This window comes from Rhagoletis pomonella, unplaced genomic scaffold (assembly GCF_013731165.1).
Source record: "Rhagoletis pomonella isolate Grant_MI unplaced genomic scaffold, Rhpom_1.0 Rhpom_scaffold_00001, whole genome shotgun sequence".
Classification (NCBI taxonomy): domain Eukaryota; kingdom Metazoa; phylum Arthropoda; class Insecta; order Diptera; family Tephritidae; genus Rhagoletis; species Rhagoletis pomonella.
In genome coordinates, this window is record NW_023458555.1 from 103,577,544 (window position 1) to 103,596,809 (window position 19,266).

At 33.6% G+C, this 19,266-nt stretch overlaps 1 protein-coding gene across 1 annotated transcript in view; it reads left to right on the top strand.

Annotated features, from left to right (window-relative positions):
* The first annotated feature begins 3,061 nt into the window (after positions 1–3,061).
* LOC118749450 (protein distal antenna) overlaps positions 3,062–19,266 on the top strand; it is a 284,127-nt gene continuing 267,922 nt past the window's right edge. Inside the window, exons 1-2 of the mRNA XM_036484254.1 lie at positions 3,062–3,209; positions 3,269–4,147. The gene's annotated coding sequence lies outside the window, so the exon portion shown is untranslated. The remainder of the gene's footprint in view (positions 3,210–3,268; positions 4,148–19,266) is intronic.

Genomic DNA, 19,266 nt, shown 5'->3' on the forward strand with positions numbered 1-19,266 from the left:
TGGCACAGTTTTTGGCCTTGGTACAACATACCAAATGGCTGAAAATGATTAAAATCGGATAATAACCACGCCCACGTCCCATATAACCGTAATTTAGAATATGAAATCTTCGATAAATCAGTAAATATGACAGCTAATTTATTCAAAATTGATGCTTCCAACAATTCTTTACCAAGAAATGCAGTTATGACAAAAAAATTGGAAAATGGGCGTGGCACCGCCCACTTATGATCAGATATTTGTATCTCGGTAACTGTCGTACCAATTTGTACCAAACTCGGTATGGTTATTGTGCCTGCCACATAAAAGCAAAAAAAAAATTATTGAAATCGGACTAAATAACGGTCACTTTTCATTTAACGGTAAATTTTAGCAATGCTTGAAACCTCTATATTTCGAAATTTAAGGACGCTAATTTACTCAAAATTTATACTAATAACAATCCCCTGAAAGTAAGTAACATTATTTAGAATTTTGGAAAATGAGCGTGATACCGCCCACATATGACTATATAAGTTTATCTGTTGTTGAAGTTGCTAAAAAATTGTTTTGATTTTTTATCATTTTTTTAGCTGACGGTGTTATGCACTTTTTTCTATGTAAATTACTTTGTAAACTGCTTAGCAACATTTTTTTCTAAAAAATCCAAATTAAAAACCATTGAATTGTGATCAAAAGTTTAAGAAATGTTTATAATTTTTGTATAAAGTTTGAAAGAAACAGAAGAAAAAAGTCAAGACTGATAAAAATTTTGAGGTGCTATCTTTTGCTGCGAGCTGTACATCTTAATATATAAAAAGCCCGTGTCACTGAGCCCGTTTACGCTAATCTCCGAACCGCTTCACCGATTTCAATGAAATTTTGTGGGTGTGTTTGGTTGGTACACGTAGTGAACAACAATAACAATCTTTTGTAAATTTCGATAGCAAATGAAACGTAAGATACAATATGGGTCTTCATATCGAGCTCGGTATTCGGTAACTCGATGTTTTGTAATTTTTTCTCATGTATTTTGTATGCGTATCACTATCTTACCAAGCTTCGATGTGAAGATCCATAATATCTACGATGCATGTAACCTCCCTATGTATCGGTGTATAGCAGGACAACGTTTGCCCGGGCTTACTAGTATAATTATAAAATTCCATTCCAAACATAAATTATATAAACTCACAACTTTAATTTAAACATACATAATTATTTTGTACCGATTTTACTTGTAATTAATAAAAAAAAAACTCTTCGTAAAAAATTAAAAAGAAAACTCTTGCAACTTGAACTGCACATAGCAAGCTGCAGTTATCGTCGAAAATTAAAAAAACTTTACACTCAAACTTCTAAATAAATGCGTCAGTTTTCATTGGACTCATGTTTTTTGCTTCTTTGCTTTCAAACAACAACGAACATGCATAAAATGAGCCCACAATATACAAATTAGATGCAATTTTCTTTTTTTCTTTTTAAGAATACGTAATTTTTACACAACAAAGAACAAAGCAGAATTTAGAAGTCAGCGAAACATCTTATTGTCACGATTGCCGCATGTTAGAACAATCGTGTGATAAGTTTGGGGCAATTATTGTCACTATATTTCTTTTCACCAACTTGCGGCAATCAAAATTGTATAAAAAAGGGGCAACCGTGTGACGGTACAGAATTTGATTGGGAAAATTTTTTTATTGGCTCCAATACAGCACAATAAAAATTGTTCCAGATTGGTGCATTTGCGGCAATCGTGTGATCTCAGCTTTAGACTACATATAAGTGAAAATGTCTTCGGCTTTAAGAATATTTCATCAGACTCGGTGTTGTTGCGTTCATATATACATATGTATGTACTATATAAGGTTTCTTTACGCAGCTCATTCCTGCCACTATAACCGGTATTGCATTTCTTCGGACTGGCCAAAAATGAGTCCAACGCCGAAACGCATTCGCACATCGCATCATACTAAGATTTTAATTTCATCGTACTACGCGAACATCACATGTCTCGACTTGGGTCGAGGTAAACATTCCGAGAAAGCAGGCAGACGAGAATAGAAATGTACATATGTATGTATATGTAGATATGTTTGCATATGGAGATAAATGTACATACATGCATACCTACTTACATATGTATTTAGATTTAAATATACATATGTACATATACCATATGTACATATGTATTTACATTCGTATGTAAGTTTGTATGAAATATCTATTGTAAATAAGCGCTTGCACGCATTGATGTCCAATATATCCATACAGATATCCATCCATCCATCTATTCAACCTACCAACCAACTAAATATGCTTGCCTAACCAAGTGATAGGCCTGATGCACATACATATGTCTACGTACATATGAGTATATGTACGTAAACTCATATGTAAGCATATATGCATGTACACGTACGGTGTCCGACATCGTTGTAGTCTCAGTCGCTGTCGAAGTCAAAGTCGCAGTCATCGACGTCGTCTTCTTTGTCCTCGCAACCGTCGTTGAATCTAGAATTGGTGCCGTTAAGAAGGAAGAAGGATGTGAGCAACGATGCCGAGTGTCAGAATTGTGACAATGACCACCACTTTGCCAATATCTATGTATCTACATACGTATGTTCATACATTTATACAAATATCGGTAGGTACGTAAGTGTGTACGTATGTAAGTACACACATATATGCATAAAGGAATGAGCTCACGTTTGCTTTAGCTTTCTCGCGCTCAATCACATGTGCCTATAAATGTTTAAAAGAAGGTATTCATGCATGTGCATAACATACACGCAGCGTATACATACATATGCATATATGTATGTACGTGAGGCGGTTTGTAAGCATTCATTCATACGTGCGTACATACATATTTCTGTGTGTGTGTGTGATTTTCAGGACACCACAGCAACATTCTGCCCGTGTAGAACGTCGCGGGATTGTCCGATACGGTCAACGGCTTTCCTTCTTCACCGGCTTCTTCTTGCGGATTGCAGTTGACTGCTCCGTTGCCATCTTTGTCGCTCTACTCCGTTGCGCGTCGCTCGCCTATTAATCATTATACTTTTGGCTGTCACTGAAATCGGTGGTGTGGTTTCCTTTCAACTTAGTTTTGGTCCAGTTTGGTCAAGTGTGCGCGCAACTGACCAAATGCCCAAAACACGAAACTCAAAACTACAAATACGCGCGCTTGCACATACACTCACATGAAACTATGTATGTGCACACATGTAAGCATGTACAACAAATGTATATTCTTTCGGACCTTTCCTCACAGCTATATTCGCAGATGTGTACACGTGCCCATAACGGTAGCTGTGTCCGTTATTCGTACACGAAGCATTTGAACACACTAACACCGTCGCAGAACGGAACAGTAGTTGCGATGACCGTGACGGTGGCGGTAAATTTGTGCAAATTCAAATCCTTTCGCCGCTAAAATTAAACTTCGTCGTTCACAAGTCCAGTTTAGCGACACCCGCGTTCGTAATCGCGTTCGCGCTCATAGTTGTTGAGCCGCATTTGCACTCGCGACAGTTTGTCGCCTCACCGGTACGTTTTTCATCCTCGAAGGTTTGCAAAGCACCGTTCAACGGAAACAAAATCACATCCTTTGGACACGCGGACGAGGCAACAGCGTCAACAGTGAAGGTACTAAAAAGCGAGAAAGGCGGGCAAAATAAATAAATGTGCTGCTCTTGCATTGCGTACAATATTTATCTTACCTAAAAACCTGCGAAAGTGGAATCAAATAAAAAATCATGGGAATAACATTAAAATGCATTGAAATAAGCACATACCTATTCTAATATACATGCATATGTGTGTATGTATATGTATTTGTGAAGTGTTTTTTTTTTTTACTGATAAACCCTAATTGTCTAATTCTAAAGATTTTTGCTGATTGCCGTATCAAAAGCATCAGTAATAAATTTGTAATTCGAGTGAAAATAGTGACAGTAAAACTAATGATAAAAAAAGTTGTTTAAGTGCAAACTGTTTTTGAGAGAAACTGTTTACAAGGGAAAATTTAAAAAATATTGTGCTTTTAAATATTTTGGAATTTCCCGCCTAAATAACAGAAGTAGGCCATAATAAGAAATAAATCAAACCAAGGAATTGCTTTAAACCAAAATCTGCTTATTTTTCCAGCAGTTTGTTATAAAAGGTAAGTTAAAAAAATAGTCCAAATTTAAATTTGGACTTACCTTAATGCTATTTGTGTGTGCATACATACTCACATATATATGTATGTAGATGTACCGAGGCATATTAAAGTCGAATACAAATGTATACATTTTAACATACAAGCATACATTTAGACATACACCTGTATGCTGTAATCCGAATCTTTGTAGTTACGAATTCGTAGTTCCGTTCCGAATAATCGAAAATTGGTATGCTGTAATCCGATCGTTACTATCAACGGCACTGCCAGCTAAAAGCGTGAAATTCGAAGTTCTTAATCAGCTGCTTTGGCAGAAACAAATCAAAATAAATATAATCGCATGTGAATAGTGAAAAAAAATGTAGTCGTCATTTGAAAAGATTTTTCCTTAATCAACAGTTTTAAAAAAATTTAATATTTTAGGCAAAAAATATTTTTTTTCTTCATACATTTATTTTTACCGGCAAAACTGTTGATTATATAGAAAAACGTTATATGAACAGATTAAAGGAGTTGTAATTTTTAATTTTTTTAAATTTGTTTGAGCAAAATCGGACTAGTGGTTCTCGAGTTATGTCAAAAAAAGACCACCAAAGGTGACAATTTCCCCTATATGATAGTTATATATATATCTCGATTCCTAGACGTGACCCAGCAAAACGCCGGGACACGTATAACTTGCTTTTGACAGATATAACATTTCCCGTTGGTTTCATCCCATCCCGATTTTGACTGTCGCATAGTGTTATTTTTCGAAACTTTCCATCCCTATGATGCAGCTAACAGTTTCATAAATATACTAAGGACATTGCTAGTAGTTCTGATCCATTTAGCTTGTGAAAAATTTCCTCATCAACAAAGACGCGTTTTAATAAAAAGGCTTTCGCACGAGGTGATTTTGCGTTCAACTTTTGCATTCAACTCACGCAGGGTTGCACGAAAAAAAAGTTGAATGGCTAAATGTTGGCTGGCGAGCAACTTTCTTGAAAGCGATTAGTTGAAAGGCCGTTCAACCAAAAGTAGAATGCAAAGTTGAACAATGCAAACGCCTTTTTATGGCGAATATTTTTATATTTTTTTATATTTTGATATTTTTAGCCATACAATTTTTTTTTCGTGCAACCCTGCGTGAGTTGAACGCAAAAGTTGCCTAAAAATCGCCTTGAGCGAAAGCCCCATAATTATGGAGGAAGAGCTTGGGCGAAGTGTAAAATCATCATCGGTAAAATGATGGCATTTTTAAGGGTTTTCGCTGAAGGAAGCTACCAACATGGTGTTGGGGAAAAATTTAGATGTGGGGTTGGCGCAATCCACGTTCTCAAAAACATTGACAATAACTTAAAACATTTTGCCAAGCCTCGAGCAATGTTCGGCCATTCGCTCATGCATTCCACCATTTTTTCGCATTGCGACCGATTTGTTGTGGTCTTCGGCCTGATATGTTGGAAATACTTATTTTTAATCCAATTTTTTCTATTTACACTTTAACTTACATATTTTTGCGTTTACACATTTTATTTTATTGATATTTTAAAACAATTTTTTTCCCTCCGACACTAGTTTCTCTTCGTAAAAAATTTCCGACAAATACCTAAAAATGATAGCTACGTCGGATTCAGGAATACACGCAAACATTACGAATTTCGAAGGTGGCCTCCGAATTTCGAAATTACGATACGACAACGCGGTTTTCAGCATACCAATTTTACGATTCGTAGCAAAATCGAATCTATGACGGATTACAGCATAGGAGTGATAAATTATCTATAAAAATGAAAAAAGGAATCATAATATGTATTTTTATATTCCGAATACAATTCACTTTCGAGTGAATTTCAACCCCTGCCAATTTGAATTCAAAGCGAACTTGACTCAAATTCACTCGGAAGTAAAATGCACAACCTGCCTGATAATCAGGTTCCTCCAACACCCAAATTCACAAAAATAAAGAATTTAGATGCTTTCTTAATCGAAAATTTGTTTGAAAATGTCATTTTATAAAACTTTTTAAAGCTACTTTATTTTTTATGAATAAGGTCATAATTCTTTACAATTTATTCAATTCTAATGCACTGCGTATTATGTTCTTAAATGGATAAATTATATTTTCAATTAACTGACTGAGAAATATCTTAAAAAAAAAAAACAAAAAAGAAAATTGTTCCGTAGGGATATCATCTTAAATTTTGAATAATATTAATAAAGATATTTGTTAGTAACACATCTTTAAATATTCTTTTCCAGTGCATTATTTGTATATGTCGGCAAAGTCCTTTCACCTTTGTCTTCTAGAATATCCTTGTTCTTATGGTTCTCCCTCTAGGAAATTTGGCGAAACGAATTTTTTTGCAAAAATTTTCACAACTTTGCTTTAGCTAAAGATATGACTTTATTTGATTCCACTTATTATTTAGACCGGGTCTGTCTCCATTTGAAAAAAGTGTAATTCCCTTTTCTATAATGACGGGAAAAATTTTAAAATCAAATGCAGACGTAGTTGATCTTACTATAAACGTCAATGAAAGTACTGTATAGTAGTAAATATTACATTAAACTACGCACATATTAAAACGAAGCGTTCGTTTTGAAAAAGCATCCGTGAAGTAAATACTCATGATAAAAACCAAAATAAATATATCAGCCTCATTGCGTGAGTCGTAAATTACGCTAAATTGTACGAGTCGACAACATTGGCATTGTCTACTGTCATGCTGAAATAAGTAAACGAAGAAGATCGTCGAAAACTATGCAGTGCTGCCAAGTAATCCCATTTTAATACACTAGTCGAGTCGAAATTTTAGGCAATGACATAAAATTTTAGATACGATTCGACTCTCGAAAAACGACTTGCATTGGACACGACTCTCGCAATAAGGCTGTATATTTAATTTACATGTTGCCTGCAATGGAACCCTGACTCTCTGGAAATCAACAAATTGTGGCAAGCATCTTTGTGCACTCAGCTACAGCCGGACATGTAAATATGCTTTCAAATGTTTAATTTGAAGCACGCGATTAGTGCATTTGTACAGATAAACATATACAGTAAAACCCGCTTAAGTACCTAAGGAAAAATGTCAGGTTTTTGAGGCACTTAGGCGAGTTGGGTACTTAATTATTGTAGTTATATCTTCTTCTCAGCTTACAATAAATCCTTGAATAAAACATGAACATTGAATGAGGTATACGTATACAGTTTAAAACCAAGATCGTAGCATTAAGTAAACACATCAACACATAAAGAAAACTTTATGAAGGAAAATATATAAAGCAATGTTTTGTCATTTTTACAAGAATTCAATTCTTAAAGGCACTCCGCACATCAAGCGCCTAATCATAGCAGCATTGTTTCAGCATACTTAAGTATGAAGCTTTTATGCCGAACACAAGTATTTCAATGAAGCTCTGTGCAGTACGATTCATCATCATGTTTTCACCTAATCATAAAAGCTTCATGAATCGAAGCGCCCAACATTGTAACAGGCTAACCTAATATTCGCGGCTTGCGTTTTGGTACGCATGCCGTCGAATTTGTTTTTTTGCGTCACCCGAAATTGACTTGCATGCGTTTGCATTTGATTTCATTGAGCGAAACGTCAAATCAAAATGTCACGCAGAACAAAAATTGGAAATTGAGTTAGTTCATACGCACGCCGTTCAATTTAGGTTGATCTCATACAAGTTGCATGTGCATGAGAAATTTTTGACAATAAATTGGCGGCGTGCGTGAATATTAGGTTAGCCTGTAAGGCGCTTGCTGTTTTGAAATCGTCATTTGTTTACTTCTTTGCGTTGGAAATAAAAATTATTTGTCATTTCAATAGCAAATAATTTAAAATGAATTATTTTTTATTGCAAATTGTATTAAAACACAAGCATTTATGCAATATTTCGATGCAGAAATATTTGCGGAAGTGTGTAGTTGCCAAAGAACGCCCAGAAAATGTGTTATGTGTAGAAAGTGTTTATTTTCTGGTGGCTTACGCAGAACGTGCAAGTGGGCAGAAGTCGAGTCGTCGTGCATTCGTTTTTTACCAAATTCGAAATAATATTGTTTGCTACTTATATTTTTTTATTAATTTTTAAGATTTTTTAATTAGAATACAGCTTATTCCCTAACAAATATCTGAAAATAAAATTTTGTAGAACACTGTAAATATGTTAAGAAATTTTAAAAGGGGAAAACTATAAGTAAAATGGTCAATAAAGTACAAAACATTTAGATACCTAGGCGGGTTGAGTAAATAAACGGGGAGGTACTTAAGAGAGGGATTTTCTTCAGATTACATAAAAAAATTTACGGTGCCCAAAAATGTTGGTAACTTAAGCGAAGGGGGGTTGTTTAAGCGTGTTTCACTGCAGTATGTATATGTGTGTGTGTTGTCACCGCTCTGAATGCTTAGTATACATACTCTGTAGGGAACTCAAATAACTATAAATGTACTTACAAGTTCACCAGGGGCGACTACGCCTCGACTACTTTTACGTGATGTCGCAAACAAAGTCAGTTTGCATTCAGCTAGCTAAAAACCGATTATAAGTCACTTGTAGTGCCAATAATAAAAAATTCTTCATGCTCACGGTTTTTATACTTATTTTAGGTTAACTATTACCTGCATGATAACTAATTAGTTAGCATGTATTAAGACCTCTAGAGATGTGCTATTAACATGCAAACATACGTAACATGCATACATACATATACATACATATGTACATATGTATATATATTGATTTTATGTCAAAATGAGATACCTTCACTTAATTGTGAATAAAAGCGAAACGCGTCCATCGATTTTCATGATCTATGTCTCATTTTGCTTAAAGGCTATGTAACTTTGCGTGAAAGTAATACGACTTATCTTTTTTCCGTTTTGGATTTTTTATGAATTTAAAAAATAAAAAAAATTTAATATTTTAGGAAAAATTATTTTTTTTCTTCATACATTTATTTTTACCGGCAAAACTGTTGATTATATAGAAAAACGTTATATGAACAGATTAAAGGAATTGTAATTTTTAATTTTTTTAAATTTGTTTGAGCAAAATCGGTTCTCGAAACGCCGGGCCACTTATAACTTGTTTTTGACCGATATAACATTTCCCGTTGGTTTCATCCCATCCCGATTTTGACTGTCGCATAGTGTTATTATTATCACAGCGTACGGCAGTGCGCGCGAGTGACGAAAGCAGCCACAGTAGCATGCTGAAATGACTCGCTTATATATATACACGAGATTTGGAAGTTTTTATCCAAGCGTCCAATCGACATGTTTGAGGTATCGTTAGAAACGTCTTGCAGAGTGTGTCCAGAAAATGTATTCGAACTTCATAAACGATTAACTGAATACTTACAAATTAGGCTAAAGTGTTGTGAAACAAAAAACATTTTTTTTGCTTTTGCCGGTTTAAGGGGGTATGTGGGTACACCCAACATATTTAGTGTTATTCTATAGGCCAATACCTTTCAAACGATACCTTATATATTGATTTCCGGCTACTAGTTGGAAAGATATAGAGCTAAATGTGTTTTGGTTCGTGTCTCTACTACGGGATGCTTTGCGATGTATGTAGCTTCTGTAAGTACCTTCATTTAATTTTTTCAAACCTTCAGGAACTAAAGTACCAAAAGAACTATGAACGTTTTGTTCCAGTATGTTTCGATTCGTAGGCCTATGGGGGCGTGGCTGGTGCCTGAAATTTGAAGAAAGGCGATTTTTTAAACTACCACTGAGGTCGTACTACTCATTCCATACCATTAAAGTGGATATCAGTAGAAGGGTCTTAAAACAAGATATCTAACTCTGTCTTTTGCGTTTATAAAATATAAATATGTCACAACGTTATCGCCTGATAACTAAAAATCGAGCTGCTGAAAATAGAGATTTCGGACATTTTCTCAAAAACTGGTCAGTCGATTTTATTCTAGGTTTCCACAAGTCTAGTCCAAAACCTTAGCTTTCTTCTGGTATATAGCTTATATCTGGGAAAACTCTTGTTCTGGACATATCACGATTCAAATATAAAAAATTTCGCTCCAAAAAGGGTCAAATGGTTAAAAATTAACATATTCGTATAATTTTGTTACTTTAAGATATAAAGATAACATACCCAGTTCCGCGAAAAAAGTACCCATTCCCGGTTGCCTCTTAAACCGAAATTCCTTGCAAATCGGGGAATTTCCCGCGAGTTGACAAGTTGAAGGATGCAGCTGTGCTAATCTCTTCGTACATGTCTTGGAAACTACAGTTTGTGTATATTTTAGAGTTTTGTTCCAGTCACATGCCGAAACTGCAACATTTTTCCCCATTTTAGTTGCAGGTATGTACACAGTATTTAACTATGCTACACTGTTAAGACGCATACAATATTACCTATAGTTGTACATAAATATGTATGTATGAATTCATTTAGTTCACCCAATGTGCCGCTAGTACTTACATAAAATGTACAAATTGGGACTGAGTAAAACTACTTGAGGAAAAAGCAACACCGTACACGTAATAGAAGTAAAACTTCTTAAAAAAGCACATGTGGGGCGCACCCGGTAGAAATCTTAGCTAAAATTTAACTACGAGGAAATCAGACGAATACAGTGGTTAATTGTATCCCAAGTTGGTACCAAGTTGATAAGTTTTTATCATTTCTCATAATTTTTTTTTTTAATTTTTTCGAATACAAAGTATATGATCATTCTTTTCGCTTTATTCCGTATTCGAAAAAGTATATGTTGCAATGGACACATCGATCTGAATAGATAATTTAGATTTAGATAACATTTTTAGCAAATTTATTTGAGAAAAATAAAACATTTCGCTTTTGTCGCTTTTAGATGTGCTACCCCAAAATAATTGATATCAAATAAAACACCTCTTTGAGGTCAAATTTTCGAGTGGCGAAAGCTGAACTAGAAACACAAAATTTATGATATAAATTTCGTGACGAAAATTATACTCATTTTGTAACTGCCTTGGAAACGTATGGAGAATCTTTTTTATTTATTCGGAACGTTGCTAAATTCCGTCTACTGCTAGAAACACAAAATAAAAAACAGAACTTTTGCAACGATTCATATGAATAAAAAAGATTTTCCGTACGTTTCCAAGGCAGTTAAAAAACTAGTATAATTTTCGTCACGAAATTTATATCATAAATTTTGTGTTTCTAGTTCAATTTTCGTCACTCGAAAATTTTACCTCAAAGAAGTGTTTTATTTGATTAAAATTTACGATAGTTTTTTGATTAAACTGGCTTCTCTGCCGGACTGTATGGAGAGGCAACCGTAACCTGCCACCCTAAGTTAAGGTAATAGTTAAGTTAAGAGTATACATTTGGATGACATTAGGGTGGTAAAAATAAAAAATAAAGTAATTTCGGAATTTTAATGCTCTCACCTAGGGATGTTGCGAATGTGGAATTTTAGACATCCGCGGATGCGAATGCGGATCCGGATGTTTAAAAGCTAACATCCGCGGATGCGGATGCGAATGCGGATATCATGTATTTTTAAGAAGTAATTTCGGTTGGTAAATTAGGTGATTTAGGTAAATAAAAAATGGAAAGGTTAATCATTTTTAATAAGCTGCCTTATCCTGAGTTTTGCCCGAAAAAAAATTCACCCGAAAATTTATGTTCCGCCCATAGTAAATCTGTCTTATCCTGAGTTTCACCTGAAAAAAATTCACCCGAAAATTTGTCATCCGCCCATAGTAAAACCATGCAAGCCAAGAGTGGGAAGTGAATCGGTTGGGGGAAAATGAAACTCATGATAAGGCTGAATATGTACATGAAAACCAAAAGTGAAAAGTGAACCGGTTCGGGGATTAAACTCAAGATAAGACAGAATGTTTTTTTACTACTTGAATTTAAAAATTGTAACATTGTACTTAATAAAAACTTGTCGCTCGAGGCGACAAACTCGAAAAACTTGAAACTTGGCAAAATTGTAAATTCTTTTCGATTGACACTGCACCAGTTGAGAGGACTGTCAGTTATGTTTATTTATTTTTATTTCGGTGCAATACTTTTTGAGAATTTCATCGGGGCTGCAGATGTCGGATGTATCCTCCTGACTTTCATCTTCACATTCTAGCATCATGGCACAATCGTTGTTAAAACACCGGTTTTTTTTTCGAAAGAACTCTTCATTTTCATTCCTTTGGTTGTTTCGGAATTCGGAACGTCATCAGCGATTTTCGATTTTGGTTTTTGTAACTCATTTTTAATGCTTTATTCTGTGACTGGTTAGATATACGTCTGTGCACTTGCACAATATTTCAGGGACCGAAAATAACAGTATTTTTTTCGAGTTAAATTTGGCCTAATATTTTTTATTCCGAAATAAACGTCCTATCCGGATGATAAAGAAACCGCTTATTCAAATAAAACAAATTTGTTATCATATGAAAGAGGACTGAAATAGCTTTTAAACAGAAATAACGAATCAAGGTTACCACCTCTATTTATATTTTTTTATAACTTAATACTAAAGAAATTCATGTAAATACATACCTGACCCAATGTTTGTTCTATGGTTATTAATTAACATTTTTTATTGAAATATTTTTCAATGTGTGGCTTTCCGCTTTTAGACATTTCAGTTTTAAAGCTATTTAAGTCCTCTTTTATTGGATACCAAAGTTGTTTAATTTGGATAAGCGGCTTGTTTATTATCCGGAAAGTACTTTTATTTCGGAATAAAAAATATTTGGCCAAGTTTAACTCGTAAAAAATAACTGTAATTTTCGGTCGCTTCAATATTCGCTTTCGTAAAAGATCCGCATTAATTTTTGCGAATGCGAATGTTAAAATTAATGCGGAAGCTCCGCGATTACGAATGCGAATATTCGCAACAACCCTGCTCTCACCCCCAGGACTGTTCCATATCGAAAAAATAAATCCTTGTTTTTTATTTGAAAATCAAAAAGGATTTAAAGGCCGCGAAAGTAAAATTTTGGTTAAAGAAATTACCTCTAACGAGAAATTAAAAAAAAAGTTTTCTGGAAAAGGCTTTTTTATTAATCTTCAGTTATAATATTTTTTTTAGGTTTCCACAAGATTATTTATAAATTATAATGGATAAGAAATTACATATGTAAATTTTTCGCCAACGCACTGAGGAGTATTTGCATAGTGAAACCGGTCAAAATTATTTGGCTTGTTTTTCTGATAATAATGAAAGTAACAACAGAACTTAATCATAATTAGGCATTTATATGAGGAAAAAGGCTAGTTACATTTATCTTAGGTTCATTTTCATGATATATTTATGCATCGAATACCATAATAACCGGCATTCATATTTCTAGTGCATACTTAGATCGGCGAGTCCGGATATGCCATCCGTTTTTTTCAGATTAGCTCTCATTTGCGAATTGTGTAGAATTTTCAGTTTCTAAATTTTGATGCTTTCTCAATTTAAATAAAATAAATAACTTAAAAATATAAAAAAACGAATACGATAACGTGTGCTAAAGACCCATGCGTTCTCGTCGAAGCTGAGTAGAGAGTATTGTTGTTCAGTTCCATATTCCTTTTATAGATCTTCCGAGGGCACAGAAGTTTGAGGACATATAATTCTGTAAATCTCGGTACTTAGCTCCGACAGAAGCATTTTAGTATCGAGCGTATTTTTCGCATTCGTTTTCTTATATTTTTAAGTTATTCTTACTGATGAACAGGGAACGGATTTTTAGGACCTAAAAACCTATAAAAAAGGCAAAATAAAATAACAAAATTGGACAGAAAAGGCAAAATAAAATAGCGAAATAGGCAGGAAAAGGCACTAGAAAAATACAAGAAACGAAAGATAACCAAAAAAATAAATTTATTTTAGAAATGTTTTTGTTATTTTTATGGCCTTTATAACAATTATATTCAACAATTTTTATGAGCTCGAGGCCGTTTTCAGTGAAAACTTATTGTGGAAAAGCAACAATAATTTGAAAAAATGGTAGAAGTAATAGCTATTTCGGAAATCACCACATTTCCTCATCAGACTTCGTTCAGTAGGATTCGAACCGACGATCACCACTGACTCAGCCAGTTGCCTACGCACTGTGCTAAGTTTGTCTTGTTAATTCTTGTTGCTTATTTTCCACTATTTCACTTTGCTAAGCCAACTAAAACTTGTTGCTTTTCCACAATAAGTTTTCACTGAAAACGGCCTCGAGCTCATAAAAATTGTTGAATATAATTGTTATAAAGGCCATAAAAATAACAAAAACAAATAACTTAAGGACGAGCACACCTAAAAAGTTAAACATTCTAATAATAGAAATATTAGCAAAAACCAACAAAACCAACAACCACATGATGAAGTGAATTGCAGCGGAATAGCTGCGCTTGATTGTAGTTGGCTAGCAAAGTGAAATAGTGGAAATAAGCAACAAGAATTAACAAGGCAAACTTACCACAGTGCGTAGGCAACTGGCTGAGTCCGTGGTGAACGTCGGTTCGAATCCACTAAAAGAAGTCTGATGAGGAAATGTGGTGATTTCCGAAATAGCTATCACTTCTAACATTTTTCAAATTATTGTTGATTTTCCACAATAAGTTATCACTAAAAACGGCCTCAAGCTCATAAAAGTTGTTGAATATAATTGTTATAAGGCCATAAAAAATAACAAAACCAAATAACTTAAGGACGAGCACACTTAAAAAGTTAAACATTCTAATAATAGAAATATTAACAAAAACCAACAACCACATGATCAAGTGAATTGCAGCGGAATAGCTGCGCTTGATTGTAGTTGGCTAGCAAAGTGAAATAATGGAAATAAGCAACAAGAATTAACAAGACAAACTTAGCACAGTGCGTAGGCAACTGGCTGAGTCAGTGGTGATCGTCGGTTCGAATCCTACTAAAAGAAGTCTGATGACGAAATGTGGTGATTTCCGAAATAGCTATCACTTCTACCATTTTTTCAAATTATTGTTGCTTTTCCACAATAAGTTTTCACTGAAAACGGCCTCGAGCTCATAAAAATTGTTGAATATTTTAGAAATGTTTATTTTACAAGTAAAGAGAGAAAAATTATGAAATACAGCTTTTCAACAGTATTTCAGGAAAACACAAATGCATTTCAGAATAGATCAAATGCATTTCACAAAAGGGCAAATATATTTCACAGAAGTACATATGAATTTCAGAAAAGGCCAATTTTATTTCAGAAAAAGCCAAATGAAATTCAGAAAAACACAATTTTATTTCAAAAAAGCTCAAATGATTCTCAGAAAAAAACAAACGAATTTCAGAAAAGGGCAAATGTATTTCAGGAAAACGCAAATGTATTTCAGAAAAATATTTTTAACTAGGAATATAATATTAATAAATTAAGCCTCTACCCTTCCATCATTTCCCCCTTCGACCAACTGATGAAACCAGTTATAATAAAGCAGCGTCTGTAACGGCGCGGTTTTATTACATAAATACGAATGTAGATGTATGTATGTCTATTACATGCCAACAGGCAATACCAAAGCATCTGCGAAAAAATAGATGAGTACTCAATAGCACGAGCACAATCTGCAGTAGATATAGTCTTTCGATTGCTGTATTATTTGATGTATGTACTGCAATGGCCTTTCTACCACTCTCGATCCGTCCGTGGATGGCACGCCCATTTTTTACCTAAGCCCAATCATTCTCCAGGTGCAAAAGCGTGGGTGACCAATTACTGTCCAGCACGACTGGTGCGTTATCGCAGACCAACTTTTAATCGCAAAACGTTGCCCATGCTAGTCCATTTTTTAAAAGCCCGGATTCACTCAGCAGTGCTCATTTGCCTTTTTGTGAAAATTAAGTAGAAATACACTCGGAGGTTTGCCGTTGCAAAAATTTTCCTAGATAGAAATGTATTTCTGAAATACATTTGCGTTTTTCAGAAATAGATTTGCACTTTTCTCAAATTCGTTTGTGTTTTTCTGAAACACATTTGCTCTTTTCTGAAAAACATTTGTGATTTTCTGAAAATCATTTGAGCTTTTCTGAAATAAAGTTTTGTTTTTCTGAATGTCATTTAGCTTTTTCTGAAATACATTTGGACTTTTTTTGCCATTTGTTTTATTTGACGTATGCAAAAAACAAGTAGTGGAGGGGACTGGCTGCCAGCTGATAGATCGGTTATGTAGCTTGAGAATTAATAAAGTTCTTGGTAACTGTGATGAATATTCTTTTCCACTGATTCACAAACTTTTCTGCATTCTGGCCACACTTCAAGCTAGTAACGCTACTTCAGAAATAAGTTTTTCAACCCATTCAACCCTGCCAGGCTGAAAGAAAACTTTTGGTCATGAACTTTTACAGCTCATTCAATTTCAATACAAAAAGTGAACGTTTGAACTACCTCAAAATTCGCGCTGATTTTTGTGAATTTTTTTGGTTGGAAGCATTTTCATCCACACAAAATACATATGTAAGTTCTAAAATTCTCCTTTCTTATATCGAAGAAAATGCACAACTTCGAACTTGCACCTTATTATATTGAAATTTATTTGGCTATAAAAATGTATGCCCAAAACTTTTCTAAAAAATCGGATTAAAAAATTAAAATTTTGATAGCAAATTTTTGAAATTGGTTGAAGTTTCGCGAAATTCGCATTTATTGACAAAATAACATGGCCTAATTACTTGATTTCAGCGTTATTTGTTTATGAATTACGAATGAGCCGCAAATTACGATAATGAGAACATGCTTTATAAAATATTTTTTCTGTTCAGAATTTTACAAGGTTCAGAAAAATTCGTTTTCAAATGAATAAAATTAATTCATTTCATTTGTATTTGCGATCTGTGAACGAATTTCATAACAACCATTTCTTTTCGTTGCCTGGCGACGATTGTTTTCTTTCGGAAGAATGTATTTTTTAATTTTGATTGCGTTCTCATTAACTTCAAAGGTAATTATATTGTTTTCATTCGTTATATACGAATGAATATGAACTGACTCATTCGCTCTCTGCTGCAAAGATTTGCCCGAATTTATCACTATTTAGCGATGTGTGTATGTAAACCGGTATGTGTTGTTGGCCGCTGTAGCCAAAGAATTATATAAAACTTTCTAAAGGAACGCGATGAATTGCCAAATGAAATGTGAAATGTCATAACTAGGCAATTGGTAAATCACCTAAAATCTTAGATTATTTTTCGGATAGTAGTAGTAATATTGGTTTGGACATTCAGACATTATATCGAACTACTATTTTATACAATAGTTAACAGTGAAACAATTTCATTCTTCACATTAAAATATAAAGTATGTATACTATTTCTAGTAAAAGTTTTTATTCATATTAAAATTGCACTGCCTTCGATTTTTAGTAATTTGATATGGGGTTCCATGAAGTGAAAGGTGATTTGTAAGGGTTTCATCATCTTAAAAGTTTAAAAACCCCTGGTTTGAAGTACAAAACCGCGTATCAACAAAATGTAAAACCGCGTATCAAGATAATGTAGTAAGGTTGTATAAATTATTTTCTAGAGAGTAAAAAACTTATATTTTAAAATGGTTCTCTTTTTAATTAAGTAATCGCATTTCTGGCTAGTATATTTCAGGACGAATGGATAAGGATTGAGCCAAGGGTTTGTGTAAGCAAATTTATGACAGCAAATGTCAGTTACGCAGTTTTGCAGAAGGACGATACGCGGGTTTGTGCTTTAAACGACGTTATATACTATAGAATCTATAGTGATAGTAACGTATCTTTAAAATTGCGTTGTTGCTTGGTTATCAGTTTATCTGGTTAAAAAATATTATTCTGTAGTGTATTTTATTGTTGCAAACTGAAGAAATAATACCACATAACCACATAAGCTGATAACCAGGCAAGCGTAAAGAACCTCAATGTGTTTTTATTTCGCAATCAAAAGGGGATAGCCTATCAAATAAATGTTTGCTTGTGTTAGTATAAATGTATATTTGTGAACTACTACAAACAAACAACAGTCAAGTCACTCAAGGAGCAGTTTAAATAAAAAATAATAAAAAAAAATAATAAATACGTTACCAAAACCGTTTACCTGATTGGTGTAAGGCAAGCAAGAGATGTAAAAGTTTCACTTAAGACGATCACCGTAAATACTCTTAAAAGATATACCGTGAGATGGCGTGCCTTCCTTTCCAGCGCCTTAGCCAACATGTAGCATCTGCCCGTTTTGGCCGATATGACTAATTTTTAAATAGTACAACATACTGAGGCATGCAAAACGATTTAATTTTCCTTACCTTTTTGTTTCTACGAACAGCACAGTTCCGAACTTTTTTTACAGGCTTTTATTTAACTTTTTATTTATGAAAAGCGTGGGGCGCATGTAATAGACACATTAATCAGGGACCGTTACAGTTACAACTTTTATTAAAGAAATCGCTCTTTTACAATTATTTTTTTACTTTTATTTAATTACTCCTTAAATAACCGTTATTTCTGACTTTTATTTTATAAATCCAAAATAAAAATAATTTTTTGATTTTTATCTAAATAATCTGCAAATAACAGTTATGTTTGATTTTTAAATTGTATGTCTTAGACAACAGTTATCGAAGACTTTTATTTGTAAAAGTCATAAATAAAAATCAGTCACTGACCTTTATTTTTTAAATCATACCTATAAGTCATTTGTATAAGTGGTAGTAAACATTTGTTTCCCAACACCTTCTAAACTGCGAAAAATGTTAATGACTTTTAAACGAATGATTTAAAAAATAAAAGTCGGTGGCTGATTTATATTGATGACTTTTAAAAGTAAAAGTCACTGGCTGATTTTTATGACTTTTATAAATTATAATAAATTTAAAGTCTTCATTAACTGCTATCTAAGACATATGATATAAAAATCAAAAATAATTGTTATTTTGGATTTATAATATAAAAATGAAAAATAATTGTTATTTTTTTTAATTTTGCATAGAAATTGCAAAAAAATTATTTTCAAATTTGAGACTCGATGAAAAAAGAAATCGATTGGTGTGTATCACTTAGTTGTAGAATATTTCCTTCATAGTGAATTTTTCCATGACAGTTTTCATCAATAACTGTTATGTTGACTTGAATTGATATGAAAAGCAATATATGTATATACAGGGTGTCCCAGAAGTAACGTGCCAAACTTTAGGGCAAGG